At 42.6% G+C, this 25680-nt stretch overlaps 1 pseudogene across 1 annotated transcript; it reads left to right on the plus strand.

Annotated features, from left to right (window-relative positions):
* On the plus strand, positions 1-23753 carry LOC309972889 (small ribosomal subunit protein uS11-like; annotated as a pseudogene). Its single transcript has 2 exons — positions 1-5; positions 22919-23753. The product of its transcript is annotated as a small ribosomal subunit protein uS11-like (transcript).
* The last annotated feature ends 1927 nt before the right edge of the window (positions 23754-25680 follow it).

Raw genomic sequence — 25680 nt, forward strand, 5'->3', positions numbered from 1 at the left:
ATGAGGTAACCTTTAGGAAGGAAGCTATATGCCAAGGATGGTGAAACAGAAAGGAGGATATCCCAAACCGGGGTACGAACCCATGTCCCCTGCATCGGCAGGTGGACTCTCAACCACTGCGCCACCAGGGAAGCCCCTCAAAGGATTTTTTTAAATTTATTTATTTTATTTTTGGCTACATTGGGTCTCTTGCACGTGGGCTTTCTCTAGTTGCGGTGAGCAGGGGTTACTCTTTGTTGCAGTGCATGGGCTTCTCATTGCGGTGGCTTCTCTTGTTGCAGAGCATGGGCTCTAGGCACGTGGGCTTCAGTAGTCGTGGCACACGAGCTCAGTAGTTGTGGCTCACGGGCTCAGTAGCTGTGGCACACGGGCTTAGTTGCTCCGCGGCATGTGGGATCTTCCCGGACCAGGGAGCGAAACCATGTCCCCTGCATTGGCAGGCAGACCCTCAACCACTGTGCCACCAGGGAAGTCCTCAAATGATTTTTTTAAACAGTTTTAAGTACATTCCTGTAGTCAGGTGTACAGCAGCCCTGGCTGAGGGTCAAATACTTTTACCCACTTGAAGGCGTCCCAGGACATATATGTATCACCAGCAATGGTGATACCCCACTGCCCTCTCCCCCAGGTGGAACAATCATGTCAGCTTCAGAGTCAGGGTTGAGGGAGCAGAATTGGGCCTCTGAGAAAGGTGGAGCTTAGGGGATGCCCAGCCACGTACGTGTATATATAACAGGACCACGTGTGTCTGTGTGCTCTCCAGAATGTGTACATGGCCAGCAGTCCATGGGGTTTATGAAGGAGGGTATACCCCCCTGCCTCAGGACTCAGAAGACAAGAATCTCTGAGCCTGCCTGCGTTCTTTCATACAAGCTCGCGTGTGTCTGTGATGTAAATGGCACACGCCTCGGATGTGCCAACTTCATCCAGTTCACCGCCTGAACACCTACACTTTATGGGTCCCCAATACCCAGAATGTTTCTATGCATCATTCCCCAGACTCCTGCCACGATTAACATAACATTTCTTCAACGGATGCTCTCAATCAGGAATCTGGAAGCTGGCTTGAGACCAGAAATTGGGAGCTGCATCATATTAATAGCCAGGTTATTCTACTCATCCTTGGAGGACATCAACTAGCCCAGGAGCTAGCCCTCTAATTCATCTCTTCTTAAGCTGGAGGTAGCTTGAAATCAGCCACCATGGAAACTGGCACATGTGACAAATCAGAGATTTTCTTTTCTGAGAGTTGATTGTTAAACATTTACCAGCACACCACTGGTTTTACTTACATTTACCTATTCACGTGCTCAGCAACTATTTAATGCTCTTCTAAAGAATACCAGGAGCTTACAACCTAGTAAATGGAGACAGACAATATATAAGTATACATAGAAACAAACCAGATAATTCTAAGTAGTGGTACAGTACAAAGAAAATTAAATGAAACAGCTAATATGTTGAATATACTTCTTTTATCTTTTTTTTCCCCCACACATCATATCATGAACAATTCCCCAAGTTATAAAAAGGTCTAAGGACCATTCTTTTTTTTTTCTCATTTAGTTGATTTACAATGTTGTGTTTACCTTCAGGTATACAGCAAAGTGATTCAGATATTTCAGATATATGTAAATATATATATATCTGAAAAAGAATATATATATTCTTTTCCAGATTCTTTTCCATTATAGGTTATTACAAGATATTGAATATAGTTCCCTGTGCTATACAGTAGGTCCTTGTTGTTTATCTCTTTTATATATAGTATAAGGAGCATTCTTCTTTTTTTTTAATTTTTTAATATTTTATACAATTTTAAAAGGTTACTTTCATTTACAGAATATTGACTATTGTTGTACAAGGAGCATTCTTCTTAATGGCTGCATAATATTTATTCCTTGTGGGAATCTTCTAATTTATTTAAGCATTCTCCTATGGTGCTAGCTTTGTCAACACTGGCACTACTGACATTTTGGGTCAAATAATTATTTCTAATTAATCTCTAATAATCATAGCTGTCCTATGCATCATAGGATATTGAACAGCATCCCTGACTTCTACTCACTAATGGCCAGGACCAGTTATGACAACCAAAAATGTCTCCGGATTTTGTCCGCTGGGGGGAAAAATCACATCAGTTGAAAAATCACTGCCATGGTTGAACTTCCCATTGTCAAAGAAAAGGTTCCAATCGGGAGGTGAGTCTCATAGTGTGACCCTTGGCCCGGCATCATCAGCACCACGTGGGAACTTGTTAGAAACGAAAATTCTCAGGTACCTCTCCAGATAGAAGAAATCAGGTATAAGAAATCAGCATCGCTAGGGGTGGGACCAGGCGCTCTGGGTCTTCACAAGCCCTTAGGGGATTCTGATGCACTCTCCAGTTTAGTAGGGGGCAGGGGATGAAGGTTTTAGAAATCAAAATAGTGTTTGATGTGGGAAGCTCCTGCAATGCGTGTTTGTGGTTGCATCCTGAGGACGTTTTCCTCTCTGGTTGATCCGCGGCTGGCATAGGCGATTAGTGCAAATTAGCTGAGTTCAGGTGTACTTTTGACTTAAGTACCCGCTTTCAGCGCAAGATTACCAAACACCTCTTATTTTTTCCCCAGGGAGGCTCCAGGGCCAAAGACAAAATTAAGAATAGAAAGCAAATGGGTCAGCTGACTCTAGGCTCTAACCACCACTTGGGTTTCACCACTGCATGTAAACCTTAGTTCTTTAAATAAAGACCATTTTGGTCTTTTCAGATACTGAAGAACCACAGAATGCAAGGCCAAGCCAAGATGTGCTACTAGCAGTTACCTCTTGCTCTTGTGATCATCTTGGACCTCAGGCTACCATGAATTCAGTTCAGAAATATGGGGGTTCATAGGTTTTCTTCCATGGTTCCTAAATGGGGGCAGGTCCTTGCCTAGTGCTGGAACCAAAGATCCTCTGGTCCAGTGGGTCTCAATAGTGACAGCACTGCCCCATCCCAGGGGGCGTTTGTAAAGGGGGCTGGGGGCTGGGTTATCACAATGAGAGGGACCTCTGGCATTTAGTGAGTTAGTGCAGTGATTGTTAAGCATCCTGTTAGAGTGCTCGTGGGAATGTAAACTGGTGTAATCACTTTGAAAAATAATTCAAGAGTTTCTTTTAAAATTCAACATATGGGGGGAATTCCCTGGTGGAGCAATGGTTAAGAGTCCTCCTGCCAATGCAGGGGACACGGGTTCGAGCCCTGGTCCGGGAAGATCCCACATGCCGCGGAGCAACTAAGCCCGTGCTCCACAACTACTGAGCCTGCGCTCTGGAGACTGAGAGCCACAGCTACAAGCCCACGAGCCGCAACTACTGAAGACCGCACGCCTAGAGCCCGTGCTCCGCAACAAGAGAATCCACCGCAATGAGAAGCCCGCGCACCGCAAAGCAGGGTAGCCCCAGCTCTACGCAACTGGAGAAAGCTCACGCACAGCAACCGAAGACCCAACACAGCCAAAAATTATAAATAAGTAAATAAATTTATAAAAAATAAAATTCAACATACACTTATGATAAGACCTAGCCACTCCTAGATATTTATCAGAGAGAAAAGAAAGCCTACGTGCACATTTATACACAAATGTTTATACCAGCTCTATTTGTAACAGCCCCAAATTGAAGGCAACCTGAATGTCCATGAACAGGTGAAAGATACAGGGGCTATTGTACGTCCTTACAGTGGACCCGGCGATCCACAGCGATACGAAGGATGGACTACTGGTACCTAATACGACGCGGATGAATCTCAAGATAATTGTGTTGAGTGGAAGAAGCCAGACAAAAAAGAGTACGTGCTTTATGATTCATTTCCTTTCCATACAGTTTTGAAAAAATGCAAGCTAATCTATAGTCACAGAAAACAGATCAAAGGTTGCTGGGGACGTGGAAAGGGGAGGGGTATGTATGACGGGAGGGCTTACAGCGGGGATCCCATTGTAATCTCCTTTGGGAAAGGAAACAGTTTGGGTGATAATTATATTAATTAACTCCCCGTGGGGCAACTCGAGACCTGGCAGCTGGTTTCTTTCAACGGAGGGAGAGAGAGAAAGAGGGTGCTGTTCAAGACTTTTGATAGAGCTGAAATCCCCAGCTCCCCTCCACCCCTTCCTGGAGGTCGACGGTTGGGTGCTAAGAGTTCTAACCCTCCCGCCACTTGGTCTTTCTGGTGAGCAGCCCCATCCTGAGGCTGTCTAGGGGCCCCACCCTAAGCCGCCTCATTAGCCTAAACTCAGATGTGATTGAAAGGGGCTTCTTGTGAATAACAGAAGCCACCCCTGTCACTCAGGAAATTCCAAGGGTTTTAGATCTGTGCCAGGAAGCAGGGATGAAGACCAAATATATTTATTATACTATAGAGGTTAAACAACTCAGACAAGCTCCAATGGCCCTTGGCTGGCTGTCCTCTGGCCACCCTTCCAGGTCCACTCTGCACATTCTTCTCTCGGCTACCAGCGCAGGAAGGCTGACCAGTGTAGCCCATGTCCATAAACTGGGATATGCCCTCTCATCTCCAGTAGTCTAGATGATGGGAGCCCAAAAAGAGAGCAGAGGGAGGGACATGAGTCAGGGTACTTATTCCCCCAGCTCCTTACCGGTGGGGTGGCAGCAGGCTACCCATTCTGACTACTGGTGACCACTCCCTCTCCTTGCCTTTCCAGCACAGGAGAGGTAACTCAGCTGTCATTGGACTCCAAGTACAACATGATCCCCTGTACTGCTCTCTCCTCAACTCACCCGATTTGAGCGGCCACCTCTCTGGTGCAGGGACCTTGGCTGATACAGAAAATAAGCAGTAGGGACTTCCATGTCGGTCCAGTGGTTAAGACGCCGCACTTCCACTGGGTGGAGGCCGGGGGGTGGGGTTTTGATCCCTGGTCCCCAGTCATGGAGCTAAGAACTAAGATCCTGCATGCCTCAGGGTGTGGAAAAAAGGAAAAAGCAATAGAGCTGGGATTGGCCTAGTGTGATGATATAATTATTTGTCAGGTTCCTTTCTAAAGTGCACTTTGATGGCTAAATACATAGAAATCACATTATTCAATGTAGTAGATCAAAAATAACTTTAAAACTTAAAACTAGGGCTTCCCTGGTGGTGCAGTGGTTGAGAATCCGCCTGCTGATACAGAGGACGTGGGTTCGTGCCCCGGTTCAGGAAGATCCCACATGCCGCGGAGCGGCTGGGCCCGTGAGCCATGGCCGCTGAGCTTGCGCATCTGGAATCTGTGCTCCGCAACGGGAGAGGCCACAACAGTGAGAGGCCCGCGTGCCGCAAAAAAAAACAACAAAAAAAATTAAAACTAATTTTTTCTTATCACAAAATCAAAACATAGTCATTGTAAGGAAATGTAAAAATACAAATAAATGGAAAGAAACCAAACTCTTGGCCCACAACTCAAAAAACAAATGTAATATTTTCATACATATCCTTCCATTATTTTTTCTCTGCATATACATATATACATTTGTTTTACAAAATTAGAATTTTCCTATCAGCGCTGTTTTTCATCTTCTTTTCCCTGCCCTAAATTGTGATTAGCTACTCACACCTTTACATCCTTTTAAATGGTTGGTTGGCATTGGATTGTGGGGTTATGTCATCGATTTTAAAGCTAATTTTCTATTTGGGGCACTTAGTTTATTTTCGATTTTTGGTTCCTACTAATATACCATACTGAGTTGGATTGAGGTTTTTTGTTTATTTGTTTGTTTTGGTCAAATCTTGGCATATGTATTTATTTTCTTCATATAAATTTCTAAACATAGAACTGATGGATTCAGGTGGCACATTTTAAGATTTTGGGTGCGAAATGTCAAACTTCCTCCCCATCTTGACCCTGACTCCAGACGGCCTATGAAATGTCTGTTTCTCTACATCCCCACCAACACTGCATATTAAATATTTGCTTAAAAATCTCTACAAATCACTTCAGTGTGATATTTTAATGTAATTAAATGTATTCTATCTGAAAAAAATAAAAGGTCTCTCTTTAAAGCATGAATTCAAATCAAATAAGTTAAAACCAGCCTTCCTTTGAATAGATCTATGCAGCAAAAATTAATGTCAGAATTACAACCACACAGCCAAAGAGGAAACTGATGCAACAGTCTATTAAAATTAGGGCACATTACAGTGTGGAAATCTGACAGACACCATCTCTGCCAGGTGATCAAAGTTCACATCAAGAGTGAGAAATCATACTGGTAGCATACACCTTCAATGCGGGCAATGAGAAGATACTTTACCTCTATGATTTTCCTCCCCAGAACCCATAACAGTAGCATCATCATGCGAAACATGTGAAGGACATTCTACAAAACACCTAAGCAGTACTCCTTGAAGTTATTAAGGAAAGTCATAGCAGCCAAAAGTGAGTATGTCCATCATTGATAAATCCACATTTTGGATAGCCAAAATGTGCTATATCCCTCAGTGGAATATTATTCAGTCGTGAAAAAGGAACAAAGGGTTGATACCTGCTACAACACAGATGGACCTTGAAGACATCATTCTTAGAGAAAGAAGCCAGACACAAAAGGCCACCTGTTGTTTGATTCCGCTTATATGAAATTTCCAGAATAGGCAGATCCATAGAGACAGAAAGTAGATTAGTGGTTGCTGGGAGCTGGGGGCTGGGGCCATGTGGAGTGAGTGCTACGTGGGTGTGTGTTTTCTTACAGAGGTGAAGAAAATGTTCAGGGACTAGTAGTGATGACTGCACAATTTTTGAAGATACTAAAACCCACTGAAGTGTACACTTTGAAAGAATGGATATTGTAGTATATGAATTACATCTCAAATGGAAAAAACAAAAAACCAAGAAAGTCTGAGAAACTGTCACAACCAAGAGGCATCTAGGGAGCCATGATGCCTCCATGTAATTATGTGTGTCCTGTATGGGATTCTGGACCAGAAAAAGTGCATTTGGTAAAAACTAAGGAAATCTGAACACAGTATAGACTTCAGTAAAAATGTATCAATATTGGTTCATTAACTGTAGCATATATATGGGAATAATGTAAGACGTGTATAATGCAGGAAAATCATAGAGGAAGGTGGGTGTGGGTTATATGGGAAATCTCTACTATCTTTGCAACTTTGCTGTAAATCTAAAAGAGTTGTAACTTTAAAAGTTTATTTAAAAAAAAAAACGATCAAGTCATACCCAGTGGTGATAATTTGGGCCACTTTAGAAAAAACAGAAGGGTTCTTGCCTCTGGCTTTGAGGACTCAGTATATTCTGATTTTGTCATCAGGAAAACTGCCCATTTGGTAACTGAACCCAGCGTTGGCACATCAGGTCACCAGGGAAGCTGTTGGCTGAGCTAAGGATAAACACCAGCGATTCTATTCTCAGTAAGTGGTTCTCACCACTAACCATCCTTCTTTCCCCTTCGGTTTGTCTGTATCATGTCCGGGCCTGAGGGTAAGTCCTGATTCTAGTGATTTTTGGTTTGAAAAATATTGGGAGATTTCAGTGGATTTGCCTAAAAATAAAATCTTACTTTTTTTTTTTTTTAAAACAGGTGGCTAACTTCAACATTAATGCCAATGCTTATGACCAAGGAAATTAGATGATGCAAAGCTAAGCAGAATTTTCAAATGACATGAGACTCTAGGTGACATCCAGGACACTGGTTTGCAAGGGTGCACTGGTGCACAGCCCTGAGAAGCAAGGTACTCTTGCAGAAACACCCAGCATATTGAAATATTAAATAGAAAATAACCCCCTCAGACTTGGAAGTTAGGGTCTTGTAAAAGTTTATATTAGGAGAAATTGTACTCAAAGAGCTTAAAAGTCTATGGAAAAACAGGGTTGTGGACTTCACATCTGTGAACATTCTGAGAAATCGCTTAAATTCATTAAAATTATTATTTGAACAACAATAAAAATAGTCCTGGGTAACATTTTCTGCACATGCAGCAATGCTGTTTGTTCCCTTTTTAAGAGAAATCCTGTGACCTCTCTCTCCACAAAACCAAGTATTGAGGCTGAGGCCTGAATCATTCTGGATACACCCCTTGGAGAAGCTTGACCCAAACCAATTCAAAACAAGAAAATGCCGAAGTCTTGGCTTTTATGAGCTCCTAAGCAGGCTTTTGAAATTCATGGCAGAGACTATAATCTTGAAAGCCAAGGCTTTTGATTTGCAGGATTTGTAAAAGAGAGGCTTTTTTTTTTTTTAAAGGTCTCTAAACTTTCATTTTGAGTATCAAAACTTTGGATTCAAAAGCAAATCCCTGATGAAATTTTGGAATAAAGTTTATGCCGTAACAAACAATACGTTTGCAGGGGAATTGATGAAAAGTCAGATTATCCTGTCCTTGAGGCTGAAATTCTTAAAAAAAAAAAAAAAAGAAATCCTGGAATGGAGGAATTAAAAATCCCAGGGGTCCCGGGAGTGGGTAAAACTGGATTGGCCATAAGCTGATTAGCTGATTGTTGTTGAAATTATGTTCATTATTTTCTTCTCTCTACTTTTGTCTATTTTTTGAAATGTTTCCATAATAAAAAGTTTGCTCTTGTGAGTTTTAATGTGGAAGCTGGGAGACCAGCCAGCAGTTTATTGATACACCTGAAACTAACACAACACTGTTAATCAACTATACTCCAATATAAAATTAAAAAAATTTTTAACCAAAAAATTAAAAAATAAATTATGTAATTTAAAAAAATAAAAGAGGGACTTCCCTGGCGGTCCAGTGGTTAAGACTGGGCGCTTCCACTGCAGTGGGCACAGGTTTGATCCAAGTTGGAGAATTGAGATCCCACATGCTGCCCGGTGCAGCCAAAATTTTTTTTTTAATTAAAATCAATTAAATTTAAAAAAAGAAGAAGTTTATTTAAATTATGCAGGCAGGACTTCCCTAGTGGCTCAGTGGTTAAGAATCCGCCTGCCAATGCAGGGCACATGGGTTTGAGCCCTGGGCCAGGAAGTTCCCACATGCCTCGGAGCAACTACTGAAGCCCATGTGCCTAGAGCCTGTGCCCTGCAACAAGAGAAGCCACCGCAATGAGAAGTCCTTGCACCCCAATGAAGAGTAAGCCGCGCTCTCTTGCAACTAGAGAAAAACCCGTGCACAGCAATGAAGACCCAATGCAGCCAAAAATAAATAAACAAACAAACAAATAAATAAATAATGCAGGCAAGAGGTGGTGGTGCCTGGATAGGGCAGCCGTGATAGAGAAGAGAAAAGAGGCTGGAGAGAGGTGTTTGGATTCAAAATATATCTGGTGGGATCACAATGGATTATTACAACATCTCACACCCTAAATCCCCTGTGAATTTTCCCACCTCCTTCATGTTGAGAACTTACTGTCCCAGGCACTTGACTTTGGGGAAAGAAGATGGGTTGCGAGAAAAACAATATGGATGGGGTTAGCCCCTGGGCTGGGTTCCTGAGAAGGGTCTCTGTCCTGGACACCATCTACAGCCTGCGGGACTTTAGAAAACATCCAGACGCCTGTGGGCTTTAGTCTAGGAGCTGTGGGAACCTCAAAGGGTCTTCAGTAGGCTGTGGCCTGAGCTGATTTTAAAAGTCCCTCAACCCCAGCTACTGCATGGAGCAGTTTGGAGTGCGCTGTCTGTGGAAATGGACCAATTATGAAAAGCTGAAGCATTCCGAGTACTTTACATAAAGGTGCTCTTTCACTCCTCCAAGCAACCTTGTGAAATGGGGATCATTATCCTCATTTTGAACACAGGAAATCTGAAATCAGACAGATTGAGTGAGTACTCATGGTCACAAAGCAATTACCTGTAAGGTTGCCAGATAAAATACAACAAAACCTGGCATGGAACATAGTGATACTAAAAAATTATTCACTGTTTATCTGAAATTTAAATTTAACTGGGTGACCTATATTTTTATTTGCTAAATCTGGCAACCTTAATTACTGACCAAGCCAAGATTTGAGTCCAGGATCTGGCTCCAAAATCCTGGTCCTTCCCCCAAACTACCCAAATTCTATGGCAAGAGTTTGCTCTGGTTCATCTCCATACCCTGCTCATGGCCTCACTGGGGCCTTGCCAACAGACAGAGAGTCCCTGGCAAATGTTTACTGAGTGAATATATAGAAGGACATGCAATGACAGAGAACTTGGGGGTTTTTCTGGACAATCAAAAATTCCAGTATAGCGAGTCTCCTATAGTGGGTAAGAGCGTAGGTTCTGATATCAACTCCCTGGGTTCAGATCCTGTTACCATTATTTATCCACCAGCAGCGTGATTTAGGACAAATCACTTAAGCCCTGGGCCTCAGTTTCCTCATCTGTAAAATGGGGATGATAAAAATAGCACTAATAATAATATTTTGCTCAGAGGTCTGTTTTGAGGATGAAATTAGCAATGCCAATGCCATGCTTCACAGACAGTAAGACCTCGGGAAATGTTGGCTATGACAGAGGTCAAGAGGAAGATAAAGAAGTAAGTTAAATGCTGCAAACCCTCCTCACACTGCCAGAAATACTCAGTGTTTTTTTTCAGGGTGGGAACTCAGTTTCCTTCCCCATCTTCCCCGGTGTGGTCACAGAGCCCTGCTCCTGGTAGGGGGTGCAGTAAATACTGATTCAATCAATAAATGAGCCAGGAGCAGAGTTTGTAAGGGGATCAGAATTGACCTCTAAAAATAACCCAAAACTGCACAGAGAACTATATTCAATATCTTGTAAAAACTTATAATGGAAAAGAATCTGAAAAAGAATATACACACACACATATGTGTGTGTGTGTAACAGAATCACTTTGCTGTACACCTGAAACATGTCAAATAAATCAGACTTCAATTAAAAAAAATTTTTTTAATCCAAAAACAAAAAGAAAAAAACAAAAACTATATTAGAGGGAAGTAATTTGAGGGACAATTCCAGAATGTGACAGTGAGTGAGTCAAAGCATCTAGTATTGAAAAGTTTGTATTTTGAAACATTTTTTTTAATAAATTTTATTTATTTATTTGGCTGCGTTGGGTTTTCATTTCTGTGCGAGGGCTTTCTCTAGTTGCGGCGAGCGGGGGCCACTCTTCATCGCGGTGCGCGGGCCTCTCACTATCGCGGCCTCTCTTGTTGCGGAGCACAGGCTCCAGACGCGCAGGCTCAGTGGCCATGGCTCACGGGCCTAGCCGCTCCGCGGCATGTGGGATCTTCCCGGACCGGGGCACGAACCCGCGTCCCCTGCATCGGCAGGCGGACTCTCAACCACAGCGCCACCAGGGAAGCCCTGGAGGGGTCTACTTTTGATGGATGGTCATGGAAGGTTTCTTAGGGGAGGTGATCCCCAAGCTGAGACCAGCCAGGTCGAGTTGGTGCTCAGTAAGTATGGAAGGCACGAAAGGAAGCAAAACAGAGTGCGCAAGAGTCGTAAGTGGTGGTGACAAGCACAGACTTTCTGGGTTTGAATCCTGCACTGCTAGGACTTGCTGTGTCGTCTTGTGCAAGCTGTTTGCCGTTCTCCCATGCCTCAGTTTCTCCACCTGTAAAATGGGGGTGACAGCAACACTTGCTTCATGGGGCTGTCATGAGGAATCCATGAATTGATATTTATAAGGCACGTGCATGTTTGACCAGCCTGAATCAAGCATCACGCGCGTAAGTGTCCCAGAGGCTGTTGACTCTGGTTACATCCTCTGCTTCACCTGAGCTCTAACCTGCACTTCTCCTCTTCTCTACCTGAGGGCGCTCTCCAACTCAACCCAACACAGGCTCACCCTGGAAACGTGGGGGGAGTTAAAGTCCTGAGGGCTTCTCTCAACCAGGAAGGACAGACGTTGGTGGATAAATGCCTCAGGCTCTCTGCCCTCCATTGGAGTCACAGTGACCTGCACCCCACACAGGCTCTCAGGGGACCCCCAGGGAAACAGACCCTGTTGTCCAACATGGTACCCTGCCCATTAACGCACCCTTTATTGGTTCTTCTCCCTTCCCTGTCTCACTTCTCTCCCTCTCGGTGCTTCCTGGAATCAGCTCCCAGGACTGGGATGGGGCATGCGATGTGTCTAGAGGGTAAAGCATAAGGATGCAGTTCAACTGATGAAAGGGATAAACACATATGGTCTATCCCTATGATGGAATAATATTCTGCCATAAAAAGGAATGAAATTCTGATGCATGCCACAATGTGGATGAACCTCAAAAACATCACAATAAGTGAAAGAAGCCAGACACAAAAGGTCACATATTGTTTGCTTCCATTTATATGAAATGTCTGGAAGAGGTAAATCTATAGACAGAAGGCAGACTAGTGGTTTTCAGGGGTTTGGGAGGAGGAGGAATGAGGAGTGAGTGCTTAGTGGGTACAGGGATTCTTTGGGGTGCTGAAAATGTTTTGAAACTAGATAGAGGTGATGGTTGTACAACACTGTGAATGTATTAAATGTCACTGAATTGGGACTTCTCTGGTGGTTCAGCGGTTGGGACTCCACGCTCCCAATGCAGGCGGCCCAGGTTCGATCCCTGGTGGGGGAACTAGATCCCACATGCATGCCGAAACTAAGAGTTCACATGCCACAACTAAGGAGCCTGTAAGCCGCAACTAAGGTGACTGCCTGCCGCAACTAAGACCCAGCACAACCAAATAAATAAATTAAATAAATAATAAATAAAATAAATATTAAGAAAAAAAAAGTCACTGAATTGTTGGGACTTCCCTGGTGCTCCAGTGGGTAAGATTCTGCGCTCCCAATGCAGGGGGCAACTAGATCCCGCCTGCCTGACACAACTAAGACCCAGCGAAGCCAAAATAAATAAATAAATAAATAATAATACATAAATATTTTTTTAAAAAAGAGTTACTTTCTATTAAAAAAAAAAGTCACTGAATTTTTCACTTTTTCTTCTTTTTAATTGGCCGAGATGCATGCTGGATCTTACGTTCCATGTCCCCTGCAATGGAAGCACAGATTCCCAACCACTGGACAGCCAGGGAGTTCCCTGAACTGTTCACTTTTAAATGGTTAATGTTAACTTTATGTTGTATGAACTTCACCTCAGTTAAAAAATATATTAAACGCACGCACACGCACACTCTGAACAGCTTTCCCCTCCACTGCTCCGAGGCGGGGAATCCTCAGCCAGTCCTGGGACCCTGGGAATTGTCACCTGGCATCTCCTCCAGGGAAGGGAAGCCTCTTCAGTGCTGAAAACCATGTGGTCCTTCCTTCCTAAAACTGCAAGAAAGGGGATTCATATTTCTTCACTGAGGCTCTACTATGTGCAGGCCCCATGCTGGACACTGGAAACTGTTTCCTTCAATGCTCTTTTTTTTTTTTTCTTCAATTTGGCTGCATCGGGTCCTAGTTGTGACACGAGGGATCTTCGTTGCAGCATGCAGGATCCTTCACTACGGTATACGGACTTTTCTCTAGTTGTGGCGTGTGGGCTCAGTAATTGCAGCACGCAGGCTTAGTTGCCCCGTGGCATGTGGGACCCTAGTTCCCCGACCAGGGATCCAATCCGCATCCCCTGCATTGGAAGGTGGATTCTTAACTACTGGACCACCAGGGAAGTACTCCTTCAACCCTCTTGACCCTCTCTTGCCTCATCCATTTAATTTTTCTTAATACCACCTGACATTACATTACATATACATGTTTTCTCCCACTAGGCTGTAAGTTTCACAGGTGCCGGAAGTTTGTCTGTCTTGTTTATTACCATATCGCTCTCACCTGGCACATAGTAGGTGCTCAATAAATACTGATCAGGTGAAGGAACCTAGCAAGATGGGCATTAGCATCTCCAGTTTACAGGTGGGGAAATGCATGCTCAGTGATTTGTCAAAATCACATGACTAGTAAGTAACAGAGACTGAATTTGAACTCAAGGCCACCTGGGGGCACAGCCCATGTGGCAGGGAGCAGTCCTTCATCAGCTTCCTATGCGTGGCTGGGATGAATTAGAAGTCTGAAAATTAAAGGCGTCAAGGTGATGACTCATCTCTTAGGCAAAGAAGCAGGGAATGGTGACCCGGAGCTGAGTCACTGTTTCCGCTTCCCTTTGCGCTGACTTGCTCAAACCTCCAGTTCTTGGCCTCCCTGAGCTCTTTGTGGGGATGAGACCAGGGACTGAACATAGCCTGGTCCTCCATTCTCATCTTGCCTCTGCCCTCTTGGCTGGGACCGTCTGACCCAGATGAAACCACAGATGTGGGCCCAGGCCAGCAGTCCCTATACAGCTATGGCAAGCTCTGAACGCTGGCAGTGATGAAACTTGAAGACATTCCTGCTACGAGGTTTTTCTTGGATGGACGGCACCAGCTGTAACCCCTTCCATACCTGACTTATTTAAAATACTTATTTAATCTAACTGTTAAACAAGAAAAGAAGCCTTAACATCAGAAAGAGATGGGTTTGAAGCCCAGATCTGTCATTTATTAGCTGTGTGACCTAGGGCTCACTACTTAACCACTCTGTTCTTCAATTTTCTCATCTGGAAAATGAGGTAATAATAGTATCTGCTTCCAAATGTTGGCAGGAGGATGGAACAGGACTTTTTTGAGTGGGGGTGATTTGTACAGCACAAAGAAGGAGGAAAAGGTGCTGAAGACTGAACCCCACGGTAGGGATAGGAGTGGAGTGGGGTTGGAGGTGATCAGGGTTCTGGGTGTGGGCCCCAGGATGACCAGTTAGTCAAAGGTTGAGACTGGCCAAGTGGCTTAATACTGGCAACTTCCCCTTCTCCAACTATACAAGAGTGGGGGATGGATCACGCTAAGCCCTGCTCTGTGCCACACAGAATTAGAATACGAGCTCACACAGAATGAGAACATCCCACAAAAGGAAGAATGTTAATCAAGCTCATGGTTGGGGATTTCAGGGTGATGGATATTAAAACTATTACCCGGGCTTCCCTGGTGGCACAGTGGTTGGGAGTCCGCCTGCCGATGCAGGGGACACAGGTTCATGCCCCGGTCCGGGAAGATCCCACATGCCGCGGAGCGGCTGGGCCCATGAGCCATGGCCGCTGAGCCTGTGCGTCCGGAGCCTGTGCTCTGCAACGGGAGAGGCCACGACAGTGAGAGGCCCGCGTACCGCAAAAAAAAAAAAAAAACCCCACTATTACCCTGGTAATCCTTGAATGTATTTTCGTTGTGAAAGATTCTAACACTCCAGATCTATATAGAGCAAACTATGAAGTCCCTCTTCATCCATTTCCACTATCAACAGTTTGGAGCACACTCTTACTGTCTTTTTTCTTTGCGTTTATGTAGATAACGTGCACAGGGCTAATAGCTAACACTAACCGGGCATTTACCACATATCAGGCACTGCCCCAAGCAATCTACATAGCTTAATATATTGAATCTTCACAACAGCCACATGAGGCAAATTCTTTTATCATCTTTCTTTTACAGAGGGGGAAACTCAGACCCAGAGAAGTGAAGTAACTTCCCCAAAGTCACGCAGCTTCGGAGAGGAGGAGTTGGGATTCAAACTCAGGCAGCCTGGCCCCAAAGTCTATACATGTAACCATGGCATTCTGTTGTCTCTCATATATTTTCTTTTTTCTATAAATGGGGTCATACCTGTGCATCTTTTGCATCTTGTTTTTTACATTTGATATATTTTAGAGAACATCCCATGTCAGTTCACATAGGACTGCTCCTCTCACTTTAATGGTGGCACAGAACTGCATGGTATTCCACAGACAAAGATGCTATAATATATTTGTTGATTCCTTGTTGATGGACTGTTAGGGTGTTTCCACTCTCTCATTTTTACAAACAACCCTTTCACCGTCATCACTTAAACATGTATCTTTGGATCTTTGGGAACTCATAGCTATTTCTAGAGATTCCTAGAAGTAGGGATTTAAATCTTCAGAAAATATTGTTAGATTGTCTTCCCAAAAGGAAGTCCCAGTTTACACCCCATCATCAGTGTATAAGTCCCTGATCCCCACACTCTTGCCAACACTGGGTGGATATAACTTTCATTTATATTTTCACTGGATGGGGGAGATGGGAAAGTCATGTCTCACTGGATGTTTTCCTTTGCATTTCCCAGATTGACAGTGAGCTCAGCATCTTTTCTTGCTTTTTTTTTTTTGATTGAAGTATAGTTGATTTACAATGTTGTGTTAATTTCTGCTGTGCAGCAAAGTGACTCAGTTATACACATATATACATATATATATATGTATGTATGTATTCTTTTCCATTATGGTTTATCCCAGGAGATTGGATATAGTTCCCTGCACTATACAGTAGGACCTTGTTGTTTTCAGCATCTTTCCAAATGTGTATAATGACCATTTCTGTATTACCTTCTGTGAATGCCCTGACAGAGTTAATAGGGCTGTGGAAATTTAACGTTTTTTTTTTTTATGAAATTTAACGTTTCTTTCTCTGTGTACCCCAACTCCACCCTGTAGTCACCATTTATGGCTATCCAAATCCTCCTCTTTCCTGTGATGATAGTCCCTGTGTCCCCCTTTTCACCAATCTCCTGTGTGGTCACATTCACAGCCTTTGACCCAAAGGGAGCCAACAGGTCCATCCCCAGGTCATGGTGATGGGTTCAGGGCAGAGCTCACGACCCAAGAAGGGCCAACCAGAGAAAACAAGCCTCCAACCTTGACTTCTTTTCCATCTCTTGGACAGAGAAACTCTGTCTTCCTCTGCATTTGGATCAGTGACATGAGGAATCCAAAGTTGCCAGGGAACCCCAAGAGAAGCAGGAAAATGAAGAAACCACAGAGAAGGCAAAGTGAAGGAAGGCAGAGATTCTGAGTCTGGATGGTATTATTATCTGAGCCCCTGGATCCAGCTTCATCCAAAGTCAACCCATGCCTGAACTTCCCCATCATGTAAGGGAATGGATTTCTTTGTTTTAATTATTATTATTTTTAAAAACAGCTTAGGTTGAGATTGTTGGGTTTTTTGGTTTTGGTTTTTTTCATTTTCACCTTGTAGTGAGTGCTAACTGATCCCCATGTCCAGAAGAAAGAAAACACAGATTTGTATTGAAACAGAGCAGGACCCTATGGCCCTTCCCCCTGGCCCCAAGTCCTCAGCCTGCCTTTTGGCTGTGGAAAAACTTTAGCCAAAGAAAAAGTTTAATTAGAGAAGTGAGAAAACGCAGAAACAAAGGAAAACAGTCCAACAAGACTATATAATAATAGTTGAGTCATTAAGCATAGTCAAGGACTTTTAGTTCCTTCTCAAGAGCTATAGATAATATTCTGAGCCATATCCTGTGAGCTGTCTTACAGATACTGAAACCCCCAACAGGTGGAGAAGTTAACTACATGATGACCAGCCATGACATAAGCTGCCACAATTCTGAGAACTGGCCTCAAGAAATGGAAACAGAGATAGCCTCATCCACCAGAGGGCAGACAGCAGAAGCAAGAAGAACTACAATCCTGCAGCCTGTGGAACAAAAACCATATTCACAGAAAGATAGACAAAATGGAAAGTCAGAGGGCTTTGTACCAGATGAAGGAACAAGATAAAACCCCAGAAAAACAACTAAATGAAGTGGAGATAGGCAACCTTCCAGAAAAAGAATTCAGAATAATAATAGTGAAGATGATCCATGACCTCAGAAAAATAATGGAGGCAAAGATCTAGAAGATGCAAGAAATGTTTAACAAAGACCTAGAAGAATTAAAGTATAAACAAACAAAGATGAACAATATAATAACTGAAATGAAAAACACACTAGAAGGAATCAATAGCAGAATAACTGAAGCAGAAGAACGGATAAGTGACCTGGAAGACAGAATGGTGGAATTCACTGCCACGGAACAGAATAAAGAAAAAAGAATGAAAAGAAATGAAGACAACATAAGAGACCTCTGGGACAACATTAAATGCAACAACATTCGCATTATAGGGGTCCCAGAAGGAGAAGAGAGAGAGAAAGGACCTGAGAAAATATTTGAAGAGATTATAGTCAAAAACTTCCCTAACATGGGAAAGGAAATAGCCACCCAAGTCCAGCAAGTGCAGAGAGTCCCAGGCAGGATAAACCCAAGGAAAAACATGCTGAGACACATGGTAATCAAACTGACAAAAATTAAAGACAAAGAAAAATTATTGAAAGCAACAAGGGAAAAATGACAGGTAACATACAAGGGAACTCCCATAAGGTTAACAGCTGATTTCTCAGCAGAAACTCTACAAGCCAGAAGGGAGTGGCACGATATATTTAAAGTGATGAAAGAGAAGACCTTACAACCAAGATTACTCTACCTGGCAAGGATCTCATTCAGATTCGATGGAGAAATCAAAAGCTTTACAGACAAGCAAAAGCTAAGAGAATTCAGCACCACCAAACCAGCTCTACAAGAAATGCTAAAGGAACTTCTCTAAGTGGGAAACACAAGAGAAGAAAAGGACCTACAAAAACAAACCCATAACAATTAAGAAAATGGTAATAGGAACATGCATATTGATAATTACCTTAAATGTGAATGGATTAAATGCTCCAACCAAAAGACACAAGCTCCCTGATTGGATACAAAAACAAGACCCATATATATGCTGTCTACAAGAGACCCACTTCAGACCTAGGGATACATACAGACTGAATGTGAGGGGTTGGAAAAAGATATTCCATGCAAATGGAAAGCAAAAGAAAGCTGGAGTAGCAATACTCATATCAGATAAATAGAATTTAAAATAAACAATGTTACAAGAGACAAGGAACTACATAATGATCAACGGATCAATCCAAGAAGAAGATATAACAATTATAAATTATGTGCACCCAACACAGGAGCACATCAATACATAAGGCAACTGCTAACAGCTATAAAAGAGGAAATCGACAGTAACACAATAATAGTGGGGGACTTTAACACCTCACTTACACCAATGGACAGATTATCCAGACAGAAAATTAATAAGGAAACACAAGCTTCAAATGACACAATAGAACAGATAGATTTAATTGATATTTATAGGACATTCCATCCAAAAAACAGCAGATTACACTCCCTTCTCAAGTGCACATGGAACATTCTCCAGGATAGATCACATCTTGGGTCACAAATCAAGCCTCGGTAAATTTAAGAAAATTGAAATCATATCTAGCGTGTTTTTCCAACCACAACGCTATGAGATAAGAAATCAATTACAGGGAAAAAAATGTAAAAATCATAAGCACATGGAGGCTACACAATACGTTACTAAATAACCAAGAGATCACTGAAGAAATCAAAGAGGAAATAAAAAAGTACCTAGACACATATTACAAAGAAAACACGACGATCCAAAACCTATGGGGTGCAGCAAAAGTAGTTCTAAGATGGAAGTTTATAGCAATACAAGCCTACCTCAAAAAACAAGAATCTCAAATAAACGATCTAACCTTACACCTAAAGCAATTAGAGAAAGAAGAACAAAAAAAACCCAAAGTTAGCAGAAGGAAAGAAATCATACAGATCAGAAATAAATGAAAAAGAAATGAAGGAAACAGTAGCAAAGATCAATAAAACTAAAATCTTGTTCTTTGAGAAGATAAACAAAATTGATAAACCATTAGCCAGACTCATCAAGGAAAAAAGGGAGAAGACTCAAATCAACAATATTAGAAATGAGAAAGGAGAAGTAACAACTGACACTGCAGAAATAAAAACGATCATGAGAGATTACTACAAGCAACTACATGCCAATAAAGTGGACAACCCGGAAGAAATGGACAAATTCTTAGAAAAGCACAATGCTCTGAGACTGAACCAGGAAGAAATAGAAAATATGAACAGACTGATCACAAGTAATGAAATTGAAACTGTGATTAAAAATCTTCCAACAAACAAAAGTCCAGGACCACATGGCTTCACAGGTGAATTCTATCAAACATTTAGAGAAGAGCTAATACCCATCCTTCTCAAACTCTTCCAAAAAATTGCAGAGGAAGGAACACTCCCAAACTCATTCTATGAGGCCACCATCACCCTGATACCAAAACCAAATATACTACAAAAAAAAAAAAAAAGAAAATTACAGATCAATATCACTGATGAATATAGATGCAAAAATCCTCAACAAAATACTAGCAAACAGAATCCAACAACACATTAAAAGGATCATACACCACAATCAAGTGGGATTTATCCCAGGGATGCAAGGATTCTTCAATATACGCAAATCAATCCATGTGATACACAATATTAACAAACTGAAGAATAAAAACCATATGATCATCTCAATAGATGCAGAAAAAGCTTTTGAAAAAATTCAACACCCATTTATGATAAAAACTCTCCAAAAAGTGGGCATAGAGGGAACCTACCCTAACATAATAGAGGCTGTATATGACAAACCCACAGCAAACATCATTCTCAATGGTGAAAAACTGAAAGCATTTCCTCTAAGATCAGGAACAAGGTAAGGATGTCCACTATCGCCACTATTATTCAACATAGTTTTGGAAGTCCTAGCCACGGCAATCAGAGAAGAAAAAGAAATAAAAGGAATACAAATTGGAAAAGAAGAAGTAAAACTGTCACGGTTTGCAGATGACATGATACTATACATAGAGAGTCCTAAAGATGCCACCAGAAAACTACTAGATCTAATCAATGAATTTGGTAAAGTTGCAGGATACAAAATTAATGCACAGATATCCCTTGCATTCCTATACACTAACAACAAAAGATCAGAAACAGTTATTAAGGAAACAATCCCATTCACCATTGCAACAAAAAGAATAAAATATCTAGGAATAAACCTACCTAAGGAGGTAAAAGACCTATACTCAGAAAACTATAAGACACTGATGAAAGAAATCAAAGATGACACAAATAGATGGAGAGATATACCACGTTCTTGGATTGGAAGAATCAATATTGTGAAAATAACTATACTACCCAAAGCAATCTACAGGTTCAATGCAATCCCTATCAAATTACCAGTGGCATTTTTTACAGAACTAGAACAAAAAGATCTTAAAATTTATACGGAGACACAGAAGACGCTGAAGAGCCAAAGCAGTCTTGAGGGAGAAAAACGGAGCTGGAGTAATCGACTCCCTGACTTCAAACTATACTACAAAGCTACAGTTATCAAGACAATATGGTACTGGCACAAAAACAGAAACATAGATCAATGGAACAGGATAGAAAGACCAGAGATAAACCCACGCACCTATGGTCAACTAATCTATGACAAGGGAGGCAAGGATATACAATGGAGAAAAGACAGTCTCTTCAATAAGTGGTGATGGGAAAACTGGACAGCTACATGTAGAAGAATGAAATTAGAACACTCCCTAACACCATACACAAAAATAAACTCAAAATGGATTAGAGGCCTAAATGTAAGACTGGACACTGTAAAACTTTTAGAGGAAAACATAGGAAAAACACTCTTTGACATAAATCACAGCAAGATTTTTTTTGATCCACCTCCTAGAGTAATGGAAATAAAAACAAAAATAAACAAATGGGACCTAATGAAACTTAAAAGCTTTTGCAAAGCAAAGGAAACTACAGACAAAACGAAAAGACAACCCTCAGAATGGGAGAAAATATTTGCAAATGAATCAATGGACAAAGGACTAATCTCCAAAATATATAAACAGCTCATGCAGCTCAATATCAAAAAAACAAACAACCCAGTCCAAAAATGGGCAGAAGACCTAAATAGACATTTCTCCAGAGAAAACATACAGATGGCCAAGAAGCACATGAAAAGCTGCTTAACATCACTAATTATTAGAGAAATGCAAATCAAAATTACAATGAGATATCACCTCACACCAGTTAGAATGGGCATCATGAGAAAATCTACAAACAACAAATGCTGGAGAGGGTGTGGCGAAAAGGGAGCCCTCCTGCACTGTTGGTGGGAATGTAAATTGATACAGCCACTATGGAGAACAGTATGAGGTTCCTTAAAAAACTAAAAATAGAACTACCATATGACCCAGAAATCCCACTCCTGGGCATATACCCAGAGGAAACCATAATTTAAAAAGACACATGCACCCCAATGTTCACTGCAAGACTATTTACAATAGCCAGGTCATGGAAGCAACCTAAATGCCCATCGACAGACGAATGGATAAAGAAGATGTGGTATATATATACAATGGAATATTACTCAGCCATAAAAAGGAACGAATTTTGGTCATTTGTAGAGACGTGGATGGATCTAGAGACTGTCATACAGAGTGAAGTAAGTCAGAAAGAGAAAAACAAATATCGTGTATTAACGCATATATATGGAACCTAGAAAAATGCTACAGATGAACCAGTTTGCAGGGCAGAAATAGAGACACAGATGTAGAGAACAAACGTATGGACACCAAGGGGGGAAAGTGGCAGGGGCGGGGAGGTGTGTGGGATGAATTGGGAGATTGGGATTGACATATATACACTAATATGTATAAAATAGATAACTAATAAGAAACTACTGTACAAAAAATAAATAAAATAAAATTCAGAAAAAAAAAAAAAGAAATGGAAACAAACCAACGCTGGAACTGAAGATTAACTGTACTTACAACAGTCAGGATGACACTGGTCAGACCACCAATGACCAATTTCAAGATGATTGTCAGAGCTGACTGTGCTGTTTCTGCATGTAGCCCTCTCCCTTCACCTATAAAAGCTCTTACCCCCAGATTTTCACAGGAGAGGAATGGGGAAGGAGCTGGCCTTTGGACAGGCGTCCACTGCCCCCACCCCCAGTTGCCGTCATCCAAAATAAAGCAGAGTTTCCTTTCCACCACCCTTGCCTTTTTATTGGCTTTTGGGTGACGAGTAGCCTGACCCCACTTTTGGTTACAATATTCAGCCAAACTTGGCTCTCAAGCCTGAGGGCCCATAGATGTGCTTCTAGACCTGCCCAGGTGTGAAGTATGATTTTTTTTTAACGCTAAAGCAGACGAGCTTGAGCCGTCGCCCCGCCCTCTCCCTCTCTCTCTTTCTGGTGGTGGATTCTGGAGAAGATGCGCAGAAAGGGCACCTCGCAAGGGGAAGGAAAAGAAGGAAGAACAGATCATCAGCCTCGGCCCGCAGGTGGCTGAGCGAGAAAATGTATTTGGTGTGTGCCACCTTTTTGCATCCTTCAATGACACTTTTGTCCATGTCACCGACCTTTCTGGCAAGGAAGCTATCTGCCATGTAACTGGTGGGATGAAGGTGAAGGATGACTGAGATGAGTCATCCCCATATGCTGCCATGTTGGCTGCCTAGGATGTAACCCAGAGGTGCAAGGAGCTGGGCATCACTGCCCTCCACATCAAACTCCGGGCCACAGGAGGAAATAGGACCAAGACTCCTGGACCGGGGGCCCAGTCAGCCCTCAGAGCCCTCGCCCGCTCAGGAACAAAGATTGGGCGGATTGAGGATGTCACCCCCATCCCCTCCGACAGCATCCGCAGGAACGGGGGGTCTCCGTGGTCGCTCTCTGTGAGAAGGACTCCTCAAATTATTGTTTTCTGTTAATAAATTGCCTTGATGTAAGCTCAAAATACGAAAATGCTAAAGCAAATGGAAGGCATATGTCCCACTGTTTTGGAAGGAAGCAAGGTAGGCACAGAAAAGACAATGCCTGGCCCTCCGATCCTCGGAGACTTTTTATTTTATTTTATTTTTATTTTTTTACTTTTTTGCGGTACGCGGGCCTCTCACTGCTGTGGCCTCTCCCGTTGCGGAGCACAGGCTCCGGACGCGCAGGCTCAGCGGCCATGGCTCACGGGCCCAGCCGCTCCGCGGCATGTGGGATCTTCCCGGACCGGGGCACGAACCCGCGTCCCCTGCATCGGCAGGCGGACTGTCAACTACTGCGCCACCAGGGAAGCCCGGAGACTTTATTTTAAAAGAAGAAGGAGGAGGAGGAAGCTTTGTGACCTGAGCAAACGGCGTGGGCGGCAGGAAGGAACAGACGGTCTCGTTACTTTGTGTTTGACTCACGTTTTCTTGCATGAAGGGGCGCGCGGGCAAGGGTGATAAGAGGGCTGGTGGCTCTCCTTTGTGGGAAGAACCACAGCTGTCACCGAGAGAGGCTTTTACACACTCTGTGAACAATTGCCTTTGAATTCTAATTTTTATTTTCCAAATAAAAATAACTGCTCTTGAGATTAGTCAGAAGTCCCCAGACTGGGAGAGAGGAGGCTGCTAGCCACTGGTAACGCTGGAGTTTCCTCAGAAGGCGAGAGCGGGGAAGGGTGGAGGGTGAGTGAAAAGAGGTTGGGACTCCCAATGTCAAACCCTGACTCTCCCACTTACCAGCTGCTCTGGTTGCTATGACTGCAACACAAAGTACCCCCCAAACTTAGTGCCATAAAACAACCATTTATTTTGCTTACAGATGCCGTGGATCAGGAACTCAGGCAGAGCACAACAGTCAGGATGGCTTGTCTCTGCTCATCCTTATCTGAGGCCTCAGCTGGAAGATCCAAAGGTCAGAAGCTGGATCATCTGAAGGCTCCCTCCCTCACACATGGGGAGGTTCATGCTGCTTGTAGGCTGGGCCTCTCCAAGTGCTTGGCTTGGGCTTCCTCACAGCATGGCCGCTGGGTTCCAGGACCAAGCATCCTCAGAGAGAGAGGCAGCTGGAAGTTGTATCACCATTCATGACCTAGTTTTGGGAGCTACCTAGAGTCACTTCCCCCATATCCTATTCATTGAGGCAGTCACAAGGTCCTGCCCAAATTCAGATAGAGGAGTAATAGATTCTGCTTCTGCCTTTGGACCCTGAAGGTGGTTCCCAAACCTTCTTTGTGCAGTTCTCCCAACTAACGGTGTTTTCTTTAAAAAAATTTTTTTAGGGTTTCCCTTGTGGCGCAGTGGTTGAGAGTCCGCCTGCTGATGCAGGGGACACGGGTTCGTGCCCCGGTCCGGGAGGATCCCACATGCCATGGAGCGGCTGGGCCCGTGAGCCATGGCTGCTGAGCCTGCGCGTCCAGAGCCTGTGCTCCGCAACGGGAGAGGCCACCGCAGTGAGAGGCCCGCGTACCACAAAAAAAAAATAAATAAATAATAAAATAAAATAAAATAATAAAAAAAATTTTTTAGAGTATAGTTGATTTACAATGTTGTGTTAGTTTCTGGTGTACAGCAAATTGACTCAGTTATACACATACATATATCCATTCTTTTTCAGATTCTTTTCTCATATAGGTTATTACAGAATATTGAGTAGAGTTCCCTGTGCTATAGAGTAGGTCCTTGTTGGTTATCTATCTTCTACATAGTAGTGTGTTTATGTTTATCCCAAGCTCCTGATTTATCCCTCCCCCATATGTTTTCCCTTTGGTAACCATAAGTTTGTTTTCAATATCTGTAAGTCTGAAAACTATGGAACTTTTCATGAATTTGCGAGTTATCCTTGTTCAGGGACCATGTTAATCTTCTCCACGTCATTCCAATTTTACTGTATGTGCTGCTGAAGCGAGCACCTAACTGTGTTTTCTGGTTAAACATTATTTTCAAATTAATTTGACAAAGATAAAGTAGGGGTTATTGTTAAAACAAACAAAAATACCGAAGAGAATAAGCTCAAAAAAAGCAATCCCCTTGCAGTGACCAATCCCACCATAATGTGATAAGACCATTAACTGTTTGGTATATATTCTTCTTCTATACACGTTTGATAATTTGTACACAATATATGCTCTACAAAAATGAATGCATGGACAGGGTGTGTTTTCCAACAGTGAGTTCATGTGGTACGAACCCTTTTACTACCTGCCGTATTCAGTTAACA

The sequence above is a fragment of the Leucopleurus acutus genome, assembly GCF_964270905.1.
Source record: "Leucopleurus acutus genome assembly, chromosome: 16".
NCBI classification, from domain to species: Eukaryota; Metazoa; Chordata; class Mammalia; order Artiodactyla; family Delphinidae; genus Leucopleurus; species Leucopleurus acutus.